This window comes from Magnolia sinica, chromosome 11 (genome assembly GCF_029962835.1).
Source record: "Magnolia sinica isolate HGM2019 chromosome 11, MsV1, whole genome shotgun sequence".
NCBI classification, from domain to species: Eukaryota; Viridiplantae; Streptophyta; class Magnoliopsida; order Magnoliales; family Magnoliaceae; genus Magnolia; species Magnolia sinica.
Genome location: NC_080583.1, coordinates 58,362,295 through 58,373,449, shown reverse-complemented (window position 1 = coordinate 58,373,449; position 11,155 = coordinate 58,362,295). Strand labels below are relative to the sequence as shown.

The following is an 11,155-nucleotide window of genomic DNA, read 5'->3' as shown; positions in this document are numbered from 1 at the left end:
GAAATCGGGTTCGGGTTCGAGATCGGGTTTAGGTTTGGGTTTTCAAGTTTAGGTTTAGGTTAGGGAGTTGAGATTAGGATTAGGTGTACGTTTAGGTTTAGGGATTTGAGAATACATTTAGGTTTTAAGTTTATGTTTAGGTTATAGGTTATTGGTTTAGGTTTAGGTTTAGGTTAAGGGTTAGGTTTAGGTTATAAGCTATAGGTTTAGGGAATTGAGAATAGGTTAAGGTTTAGGTTTAGGAAATCGGGTTTGGGTTCGGGATCGGGTTTAGGTTTGGGTTTTCAAGTTTAGGTTTAGGTTTAGGTTAGAGAGTTGAGATTAGGATTAGGTGTAGGTTTAGGTTTAGGGATTTGAGAATACATTAAGGTTTAGGTTTAGGAAATCGGGTTCGGGTTCGGGATCGGGTTTAGGTTTGAGTTTTCAAGTTTAGGTTTAGGTTTAGGTTAGGGAGTTGAGATTAGGATTAGGTGTAGGTTTAGGTTTAGGGATTTGAGAATACATTTAGGTTTTAGGTTTATGTTTAGGTTATAGGTTATAGGTTTAGGTTTAGGTTTAGGTTAAGGTATATGTTTAGGTTTCGGTTTAGGTTATAAGCAATAAGTTTAGGGAATTGAGAATAGGTTAAGGTTTAGGTTTAGGAAATTGGGTTCGGGCTCGAGATCGGGTTTAGGTTTTGGTTTTCAAGTTTAGGTTTAGGTTTAGGTTAGGGAGTTGAGATTAGGATTAGGTGTAGGTTTAGGTTTAGGGATTTGAGAATACATTTAGGTTTTAGGTTTAGGTTTAGGTTATAAGTTACAGGTTTAAGTTTAGGTTTAGCTTAAGGTTTAGGTTTAGGCTTAGGTTTAGGTTATAAGCTATAGGTTTAGGGAATTGCGAATAGGTTAAGGTTTAGGTTTAGGAAATCGGGTTCGGGTTCGGGATCGGGTTTAGGTTTTGGTTTTCAAGTTTAGGTTTACGTTTAGGTTAGGGATTTGAGATTAGGATTAAATGTAGGTTTAGGTTTAGGGATTTGAGAATACATTTAGGTTTTAGGTTTAGGTTTAGGTTATATGTTATAGGTTTAGGTTAAGGTATAGGTTTAGGTTTTGGTTTAGGTTATAAGCAATATGTTTAGGGAATTGAGAATAGGTTAAGGTTTAGGTTTAGGAAATCGAGTTCGGGTTCGGGATGGGGTTTAGGTTTGGGTTTTCAAGTTTAGTTTTAGGTTTAGGTTAGGGAGTTGAGATTAGGATTAGGTGTAGGTTTAGGTTTAGGGATTTAACAATACATTAAGGTTTAGGTTTAGGAAATCGGGTTCGGGTTCAGGATCGGGTTTAGGTTTGAGTTTTCAAGTTTAGGTTTAGGTTTAGGTTAGGGAGTTGAGATTAGGATTAGGTGTAAGTTTAGGTTTAGGGATTTGAGAATGCATTTAGGTTTTAGGTTTATGTTTAGGTTATAGCTTATAGGTTTAGGTTAAGGTATAGGTTTATGTTATAAACAATAGGTTTAGGGAATTGAGAATAGGTTAAGGTTTAGGTTTAGGAAATCGGGTTTGGGTTTAGGTTTTGGTTTTTAAGTTTAGGTTTAGGTTTAGGTTAAGGAGTTGAGATTAGGATTAGGTGTAGGTTTAGGTTTAGGGATTTGAGAATACATTAAGGTTTAGGTTTAGGTAATCGGGTTCGGGTTCGGGATCGGGTTTAGGTTTGAGTTTACAAGTTTAGGTTTAGGTTTAGGTTAGGGAGTTGAGATTAGGATTAGGTGTAGATTTAGGTTTAGGGATTTGAGAATACATTTAGGTTTTAGGTTTAGGTTTAGGTTATAAGTTACAAGTTTAGGTTTATGTTTAGGTTAAGGTTTAGGTTTAGGTTTAGGTTATAAGTTACAAGTTTAGGTTTAGGTTTAGGTTAAGGTTTAGGTTTAGGCTTAGGTTTTGGTTAAAAGCTATATAGGTTTAGGGAATTGAGAATAGGTTAAGGTTTAGGCTTAGGAAATCGGGTTCAGGTTTCAAGTTTAGGTTTAAGTTTAGGTTAAGGAGTTGAGATTAGGATTAGGTGTAGGTTTAGGTTTAGGGATTTGAGAATACATTTAAGTTTTAGGTTTAGGTTTAGGTTATAAGTTACAGGTTTAGGTTAAGGTTTAGGTTTAGGCTTAGGTTTAGGTTATAAGCTATAGGTTTAAGGAATTGAGAATAGGTTAAGGTTTAGGTTTAGGAAATCAGGTTCGTGTTCGGGATTGGGTTTAGGTTTTGGTTTTCAGGTTTAGGTTTAGGTTTAGGTTAGGGATTTGAGATTAGGATTAGGTGTAGGTTTAGGTTTAGAGATTTGAAAAGACATTTAGGTTTTAGGTTTTGGTTTAGGTTATAGGTTATAGGTTTAGGTTTAGGTTTAGGTTAAGGTATAGGTTTAGGTTTCGGTTTAGGTTATAAGCAATATGTTAAGGGAATTGAGAATAGGTTAAGGTTTAGGTTTAGGAAATCGGGTTCGGGTTCGGGATGGGGTTTAGGTTTGGGTTTCCAAGTTTAGGTTTAGGTTTAGGTTAGGGAGTTGAGATCAGGATTAGGTGTAGGTTTAGGTTTAGGGATTTGACAATACATTAAGGTTTAGGTTTAGGAAATCGCGTTCAGGTTCGGGATCGGGTTTAGGTTTTGGTTTTCAAGTTTAGGTTAGGGATTTGAGATTAGGATTAGGTGTAGGTTTAGGTTTAGGGATTTGAGAATACGTTTAGGTTTTAGGTTTGGTTTTAGGTTATAGGTTACAGGTTTATGTTTAGGTTTAGTTTAAGGTATAGGTTTAGTTTTCGGTTTTGGTTATAAGCAATATGTTTAGGGAATTGAGAATAGGTTAAGTAGGTTTAGAAAATCGGGTTTGGGTTCGGGATGGGGTTTAGGTTTGGATTTTCAAGTTTAGGTTAGGGAGTTGAGATTAGGATTAGGTGTAGGTTTAGGTTTAGGGATTTGACAATACATTAAGGTTTAGGTTTAGGAAATCGGGTTTGGGTTCGTGATCGGGTTTAGGTTTGAGTTTTCAAGTTTAGGTTTAAGTTTAGGTTAGGGAGTTGAGTTTAGGATTAGGTGTATGTTTAGGTTTAGGGATTTGAGAATACATTAGGTTTTAGGTTTATGTTTAGGTATAGGTTATAGGTTTAGGTTTAGGTATAGGTTTAGGTTTTGGTTTATGTTATAAGCAATAGGTTTAGGGAATTGAGAATAGGTTAAGGTTTAGGTTTTCGAAATCGGGTTCGGGTTCGGGATCGGGTTTAGGTTTTGGTTTTCAAGTTTAAGTTTAGGTTTAGGTTAGGGAGTTGAGATTAGGATTAGGTGTAGGTTTAGGTTTAGAGATTTGAGAATACATTAAGGTTTAGGTTTAGGAAATCGGGTTCGGGTTCGGGTTCGGGATCGGGTTTATGTTTGAGTTTTGAAGTTTAGGTTAGGGAGTTGAGATTAGGATTAAGTGTAGGTTTAGGTTTAGGGATTTGAGAATACATTTAGGTTTTAGGTTTATGTTTAGGTTATAGGTTATAGGTTTAGGTTTATGTTTAGGTTAAAGTAGAGGTTTTGGTTTCAGTTTAGGTTATAAGCAATATGTTTAGGGAATTGAGAATAGGTTAAGGTTTAGGTTTACGAAATCGGGTTCGGGTTCGGGTTGGGTTTAGGTTTTGGTTTTCAAGTTTAGGTTTAGGTTTAAGTTAGGGAGTTGAGATTAGGATTATGTGTAGGTTTAGGTTTAGGGATTTGAGAATACATTAAGGTTTAGGTTTAGGAAATCGGGTTTGGGTTCGGGATCGGGTTTAGGTTTGAGTTTTCAAGGTTAGGTTTAGGTTTAGGTTAGGGAGTTGAGATTAGGATTAGGTGTAGGTTTAGGTTTAGGGATTTGAGAATATATTAAGGTTTAGGTTTAGGAAATCGGGTTTGGGTTCGGGATCGGGTTTAGGTTTGAGTTTTCAAGGTTAGGTTTAGGTTTAGGTTAGGGAGTTGAGATTAGGATTAGGTGTAGGTTTAGGTTTAGGGATTGGAGAATACATTTAGGTTTTAGGTTTTAGGTTTAGGTTATAGATTACAAGTTTAGGATTAGGCGTAGGTTTAGGGATTTGAGAATACATTTAGGTTTTAGGTTTAGGTTTAGGTTATAGGTTATAGGTTTAGTTTAGGTTTAGGTTTAGGTATAGGTTTAGGTTTCGGTTTAGGTTATAAGCAATATGTTTAGGAAATTGAGAATAGGTTAAGGTTTAGGTTTAGGAAATCGGGTTCGGGTTCGGGATGGGATTTAGGTTTGGGTTTTCAAGTTTAGGTTTAGGTTTAAGTTAGGGAGTTGAGATTAGGATTATGTGTGGTTTAGGTTTAGGGATTTGGGAATACATTAAGGTTTAGGTTTAGGAAATCGGGTTCGGGTTCGGGATCGGGTTTAGGTTTGAGTTTTCAAGTTTAGGTTTAGGTTTAGGTTAGGGAGTTGAGATTAGGATTAGGTGTAAGTTTAGGTTTAGGGATTTGAGAATACATTTAGGTTTTAGGTTTATGTTTAGGTTATAAGTTATAGGTTTAGGTTTAGGTTTAGGTTAAGGTATAGGTTTAGGTTTTGGTTTATGTTATAAGCAATAGGTTTGGGGAATTGAGAATAGGTTAAGGTTTAGGTTTAGAAAATCGAGTTCGGGTTCGGGATTGGGTTTAGGTTTTGGTTTTCAAGTTTAGGTTTAGGTTTAGGTTAGGGAATTGAGATTAGGATTAGTTGTAGGTTTTGGTTTAGAGATTTGAGAATACATTAAGGTTTTAGGTTTAGGTTATAGGTTATAGGTTATAGGTTTAGGTTTAGGGTTAGGTTTCGGTTTAGGTTACAAGATATAGGTTTAGGGCATTAAGAATAGGTTAAGGTTTAGGTTTAGGAAATCGGGTTCAGGTTCAGGATCGGGTTTAGGTTTGAGTTTTCAAGTTTAGGTGTAGGTTTAGTTTAGGGAGTTGAGATTAGGATTAGGTGTAGGTTTAGGTTTAGGAATTTAAGAATACATTTAGGTTTTAGGTTTAGGTTATAGGTTATAGGTTTAGGTGTAGGTTTAGGTTTAGGTTTAGGTTATAAGCTATAGGTTTAGGAAATTGAGAATAGGTTAAGGATTAGGTTTAGGAAATCAAATTCGGGTTCGGGATCTGGTTTAGGTTTGGGTTTTCAAGTTTAGGTTTAGGTTTAGGTTAGGGATTTGAGATTAGGATTAGGTGTAGGTTTAGGTTTAGGGATTTAAGAATACATTAGGTTTTAGGTTTAGGTTTAGGTTTAGGTTATATGTTAAGGTTAAGGTTATAGGTTTAGGTTTAGGTTAAGGTTATAGGTTTAGGTTTAGGTTAGGTTATATGTTTTTGGTTAAGGTTTATGTTATAGTTATAGGTTTTAGGATTTGAGAATAGGTTATAGGTTCAGGTTTTAGGTTATAGGTTATAAGTTTAGGTTAAGGTTTAGGTTTTGAGAATAGGTTTAGGTTATAAGTATAGGTTTAGGTTAGGTTGTAGGTTAAAGTTTAGGAAATTGAGTTTAGGTTATAGGTTTAGGTTGTAGTTATAGGTTTTGGGATTTAAGAATAGGTTTTGTTTATAGGTTAAGGGTGTGGTCCTTACAAATACAGATATAAACACGGCCTGCTCCAATTGGCCAGGCCCTTCTAATGCTGTCCATAGGAAATGGACAGCTTCATCATGGTCATAACAATGGTTCCCATCTTCCAGGGACCCCCGCTCAACATCCGGATAGCTTCGACGCACATCCGGGTATACTCCATCAATTTCGAGTAAATACATAAATATGGCTTGTCCAAATGACTAGGCCACTCCAATGCTGTCCATAGGAAATGGACAGCTTTATCATGGTCATAACAGCGGTTCCTACCTTCCAAGGACCCCTGCTCAACATCTGGATAGCTCCGACGCACATTCGAGTCTGCTCCATCAATTTCAAGCTAATACATTTAAAAACAACATAATTATATCTAAAAGCATCTGGATACCTGAGGAAGGCCTCCCATATTTGTATTGTTGGTTACTCATCCCTTTGTTTATAAGCCACAATCGACCAACACTTTCTATTACTACTTGTACTCTGAAACCAACACAAATATAACTGGGAAACAATATAAGGTATAAGAAAAAATGAATTTACCTGTACACATCATTAAATATTTCCCTATAAGGAGGTGATATTATATCTTTGATAGCCACAACCTGTATGACAGAGAAAAATGCAACTGATACAGTCTGTTACAATTCAAAGGAGAAAAAAGATTTGTGGCTGCACCGATATTCTAGTACTTTACGAACAGCTGGCTATGTACCTAAAAAGTCAGATTTGGATCAAGCCGCTACGTAGTTCTTTTTAATTAACCAAGTTATTAAATGTCATAAATTTCATATTTAACAAAGTATCATTGAACGTCATCTTAAATCGTTTCTAGTTGGGATTTGAGAATAGGTTTAGGTTAAGGTTATAAGTTTAGGTAAAGGTTATAAGTTTAGGTTATAGGTTAAGGTTTAGGTTTAGGTTTAGGTTATAGGTTATAGGTTAAGGTTTAGGTTAGGTTAAGGTTATAGGTTTAGGTTATAAGTGTAGGTTATAGGTTTAGGTTTAGGTTAGGTTATAGGTTAAGGTTTAGGTAATTGAGAATATGTGTAGGTTTAGGTTTAGGAAATCAGGTTTGGGTTCGGGTTAAGGTTTAGGTTATAGGTTTTGGGATTTGAGAATAGGTTTAGGTTATAAGTATAGGTTTAGGTTATAAGAATAGGTTTAGGTTTAGGTTTTATGTTTAGGTTAAGGTTATAGGTTTAAGTTACATGTTTAGGTTTAGGTTATAAGTGTAGGTTATAGGTTCAAGTTTAGGTTAGGTTATAGGTTAAGGTTTAGGGAATTGAGTTTAGGTTTTAGGTTAGGGAGTTGAGATTAGGTGTAGGTTTAGGTTTAAGGATTTGTGAATACGTTAAGGTTTAGGTTTAGGAAATCGGGTTCGGGTTCGAGATTGGGTTTACATTTGGGTTTTAGGTTTAGGTTTAGGTTATAGGTTATAACATTAGGTTATAGGTTTAGGTTTAGGTTAAGGTTTAAGTTTAGGTTATAGGTTTTGGGATTTGAGAATAGGTTATATATTATAAATTCAGAATAACATTTTTAGAGAAGTTCCCTACATTAAACACTTGCCTATGTAATTCAATTGTCTTCAGTAAAATCAAATTACCGTCTTAAAAGAAATGCACGCCACGCATGCGAAACGTCATTTTCAAACCAAACTACACTCGCTATTTTCAAATCTCACGCGGCCACTTCATTCCCCCACTATCTCCCTCGATTTCCCCACTCTCACCTCTCTGTCTCTCTCTTGAAGCAAAAAAGAAGAAGAAGAAGAAAAAATCTCTTTTATATTTTTTCAATCCATCTTCCATTTTCTTTTTAACAAGAAAATCCATATTTACTAATATTCCCATTTTTCTATTTTTCAAAAGAATGAGTTCGGACTCCGAAACCGTCGGCTCCAACACTCGTACTTTCAGCCCAAACCCTAACCAAGGACTCCAAAATTACCAAGTACTCATAAACATTCATTGCAAGCATTTTCTATCCATGACGACCATACTGTTAAGATCAATCCTTTTATTTGTGCTCCCCTAGGTGTGGATTTTGATAAGGATTGTATTCATATGCTACTTCATAGATTATATTCTAAGATAAAAGGTGTCAATTATATAAAAAATTATAATTAAAAAACAGACAATAAAGAGCACAAATTCTTATTATAAAGGTGATATTTAGAGTTAAGCTTACCATCATTGTCATGTTGAAACCGTTCCTTGAATACGGTGATGTCCCTTATTGATCTAAAACAGTCAAAGAAGAATTACAATTAAAAGAAAGAAATGATATTGTGTTGCCTAGTAATATATGAGGAAGCTAGATAGTAACAAGATTAGAATGTGTCATCGAGAGTCTAGATAGTAACAAGATTAGAATAACAAGATCACCAGACAAAGTTCAAATAACAAATGGTAAATAAAAGTCAGCATCAAATGCTAACTAAATGAGATGGGATCATGAAATACACAATCAAGATTGCTAAAATTTTCCATGCAATTTGGATCTTACCATTTTCATTGAACCCATTTGTTTAATAGCCACCAATCTGAGGGTAAGGCTCATCTGCTCAGAGTATTTCAGGCCAGTTTCCACATCCAGCATGATTTGGATGATCAAGATAGGCAGGTATTTATGCCACAGTAAGCAAGGACAAGTTGTTCTGATCCAGGAAAGTGATTACAATTTAATGGAACAGAACAAATACCATTGTCATCTGTCCCATTCACCACACCTACGCTATACATGTAAAGTAATGCAACCTATCCAAATCATGCGCCCAATGTGAATAAAGCATAGACCGACAATCGTACCAAACAAATGATTTAACCATCTCATTGGATTGCTCTTGTAGAACTTCAACCACTGAGCATCCACTACCAAACAAATGATTTAACCATGCAATTGCTCCATAACCTCGGGCGCCATCCTGCCGAGAACAAGTAGAAAGAAAGGCCTTACCGTAGATGAGTTTAGTTGGTGCATTAGAATATTAAAAAAATAAGATCCACATATTAATACCAGGCTGTAGAGGCCATCAGATAGATAAACACATGATTTCAAAGAATAACTTTAAAGAACTTTTTTCATTGACAAGTGTATAGCTAATAATATGCCCACAAAAAGTAATACACCATTCTCAACAAGTGTGTGTGTGTGTGTGTGTGAGAGAGAGAGAGAGAGAGAGAGAGAGAGAGAGAGAGAGAGAGAGAGAGAGAGAGCAATGCAAGATTTGTTGCAAGAGAAACCATTGGAAATATTTCATTCTCACCAGAGATGTTAGTTCAAGGCTGCAAAAAAACACAAGGGCATTATCTGGATAACTTATGTGGAATTAATGTCTCTAAGATAAAAGCATCAGAAGACAAGACTAGGATTGTCTCAAGTTTTTTCATTTTTAAAAAGCTTTTGACCTTTTTGCAGCATCAACCTCTAGAGTGGGAATCATAAAGGAAACCTAAGGTCAAGCCATAAAGGATGATCCATTCATAGTCTTCTGGGGTGATCTAGAAAGGTAATGAAGGTCAGGCAAACCAAAGTGCTTCTTGCAATGGAGAGATGCAACACATATGAAGGGCAAGTTCACTGATCAAAGAAATCACAGGGTCTAAAATTCTGATAGGACAGTTTGTGGGGTTCACTTAACTGATTATGTGGATGGTGGAGCCCACCACTGATTTGAAAAATGTGGTGGGCCCACTCTTAAGGTGTATCAAGCATTAATGAAAATTATCTCAGGTCATGTAAGAAATAATAATAAATGATGTGAGACTATTTAATCAATAGCTAATATCAAAACAACCACGTAGAAACAAGAAACATGAACACACAACCAAATGCAGCTGCACCAATTAAACACCATTGCCCCGATTAACCACATATTCCACATCAGTTTTTGTAACCGATCCAATCGAGGAGTATTCCAAAGTTGGTCACTCAGTTTTCGAGTTCTTTTTGCTTTTTCTTTTCTTTTCTTATTCTTTTTTAAAGTTTTTGAGTTTACTCGATGAACTAATTAACAAGTCACTTATATTCTAAAGCTTTACTCTGACAACAATTGACAAAGGCTTTTTTAATGGATTCGCAGTTAGTTTCATTACTTACAAACTACGAACTAAGTCCTCCTGGCTCAGTTCTGAGCTAATCAATGAGATTTTTCAAAATTGATATCATATTTAACTCCAATCAAAATTCCAAACTTCTCTCCAAGTTGATTGATAAATCAAGCTCCAAAGTGATCTCTAAGACTAGCCTCTGACTTGAAGGAACAATAACTCTTAGATTTATCCACAAAAACAGCCTAATTTTCTGAATTATCAACTTTCCCAATTGTTTGTGGGAAGTTTGGGAGAGACCCACTTCTGAAACAGGGAGAAAGGAGAAAAAAAATAGAGGAGAATCTGAGATTTGACAGGAACATCACTGTCGGACTTTCCATTTTTGGGTATCATCCACTAGATCTTGAATCTGAAAGACAGAACAATCTGTATCCCTTATTGTGACCACATAAAGACCAAAGAAAACCTTAAGATGAGAAGGAAATAAATCTTCTAAATGCTGACTATGTTTGTTGAAATGCACTACCAAAAGGACTTGTTTGAGTTGGAGTTGATCAAAAGCCTAGCCTCCAAAGCTAGGCTTCTGCCCAAATACAGAAGATGTTGTTTCAAGGAAGAAAAGACTTTTAGTCAGACGCCAAAAGAATTACTGCATGTCACAAAATAAACACTTAAAGCCGATTCACATGGAAAAAAAACCATTCGACTGAATACTTTCCCTCCACATCTTGTAAATAGGATTTTTCTAAAGAGATTGTTTCTGTCAGGCATTTCATCAAACATGCAATAGGCATCGTCAAGCTAGACCATTGGATGTATCTAGAGATCATGCAATTCCATGCAACGAGATCAAACCCATCAATTTGCTTGAAGATGGAGACGTATGAATCTAGTATCAAACTTAAGAAAGAAAAAGATCTCCACTATCAAAATCGTAGGAATTGCAAATGAAAACCGTAGGAAGAGAAGTCACGAAAATTACATTTAAAAAAATAAAATTAATCTTCCAAACTGTAGGAATTGTACATGAAACAAAGAAAATCCATAAAAATCAATAGACCTTGGAGTATCCATCCGTATGAAAAGCTTTTCATACTCATGGATAGATGCAGTCCACTCGCCACCTGCACCTGCCGCAACGAGTCCACGAACCGGAAGACGTGCGATGGCTTCCAGCTTGTCATCCAGAGAGGCATTCTCTAGGGAGTTCAGCGACGTTGGAGAAGAGGGAATTGGAAATGAGAAGAGGGAATTGGAATTAAATCCCTCTTCCGAAATGAGATATTAGTTTCAAATCCGTAAGTTGTGAGTTTTCCATAATTTAACACATTAACTACATTAATATCCCTACATTTAAGGGACCATTTAATAGATGATTAAGATAGTTTTATATAATAAAAGGTTTAAATATTAACCATTAATAACTAGACCCATTATTTAGATGGTCTGGATAACTCTATATATCATTGCCACTATTATTAAGAATATGTCACCACTATTTTACATTAAACACAAAACTCACAC

The 11,155-nt window shown here is 35.6% G+C and overlaps 1 long non-coding RNA gene across 1 annotated transcript; it reads right to left on the bottom strand.

The window, feature by feature from the left end:
• Window positions 1–7,768: 7,768 nt before the first annotated feature.
• Window positions 7,769–10,868, bottom strand: LOC131218383 (uncharacterized). The gene is made up of 3 exons (XR_009157683.1): window positions 10,692–10,868; window positions 8,387–8,502; window positions 7,769–7,819 (listed from the first exon to the last, which is right to left on the bottom strand). It is a non-coding gene; the product is annotated as an uncharacterized LOC131218383 (long non-coding RNA).
• Between the last annotated feature and the right edge of the window lie 287 nt (window positions 10,869–11,155).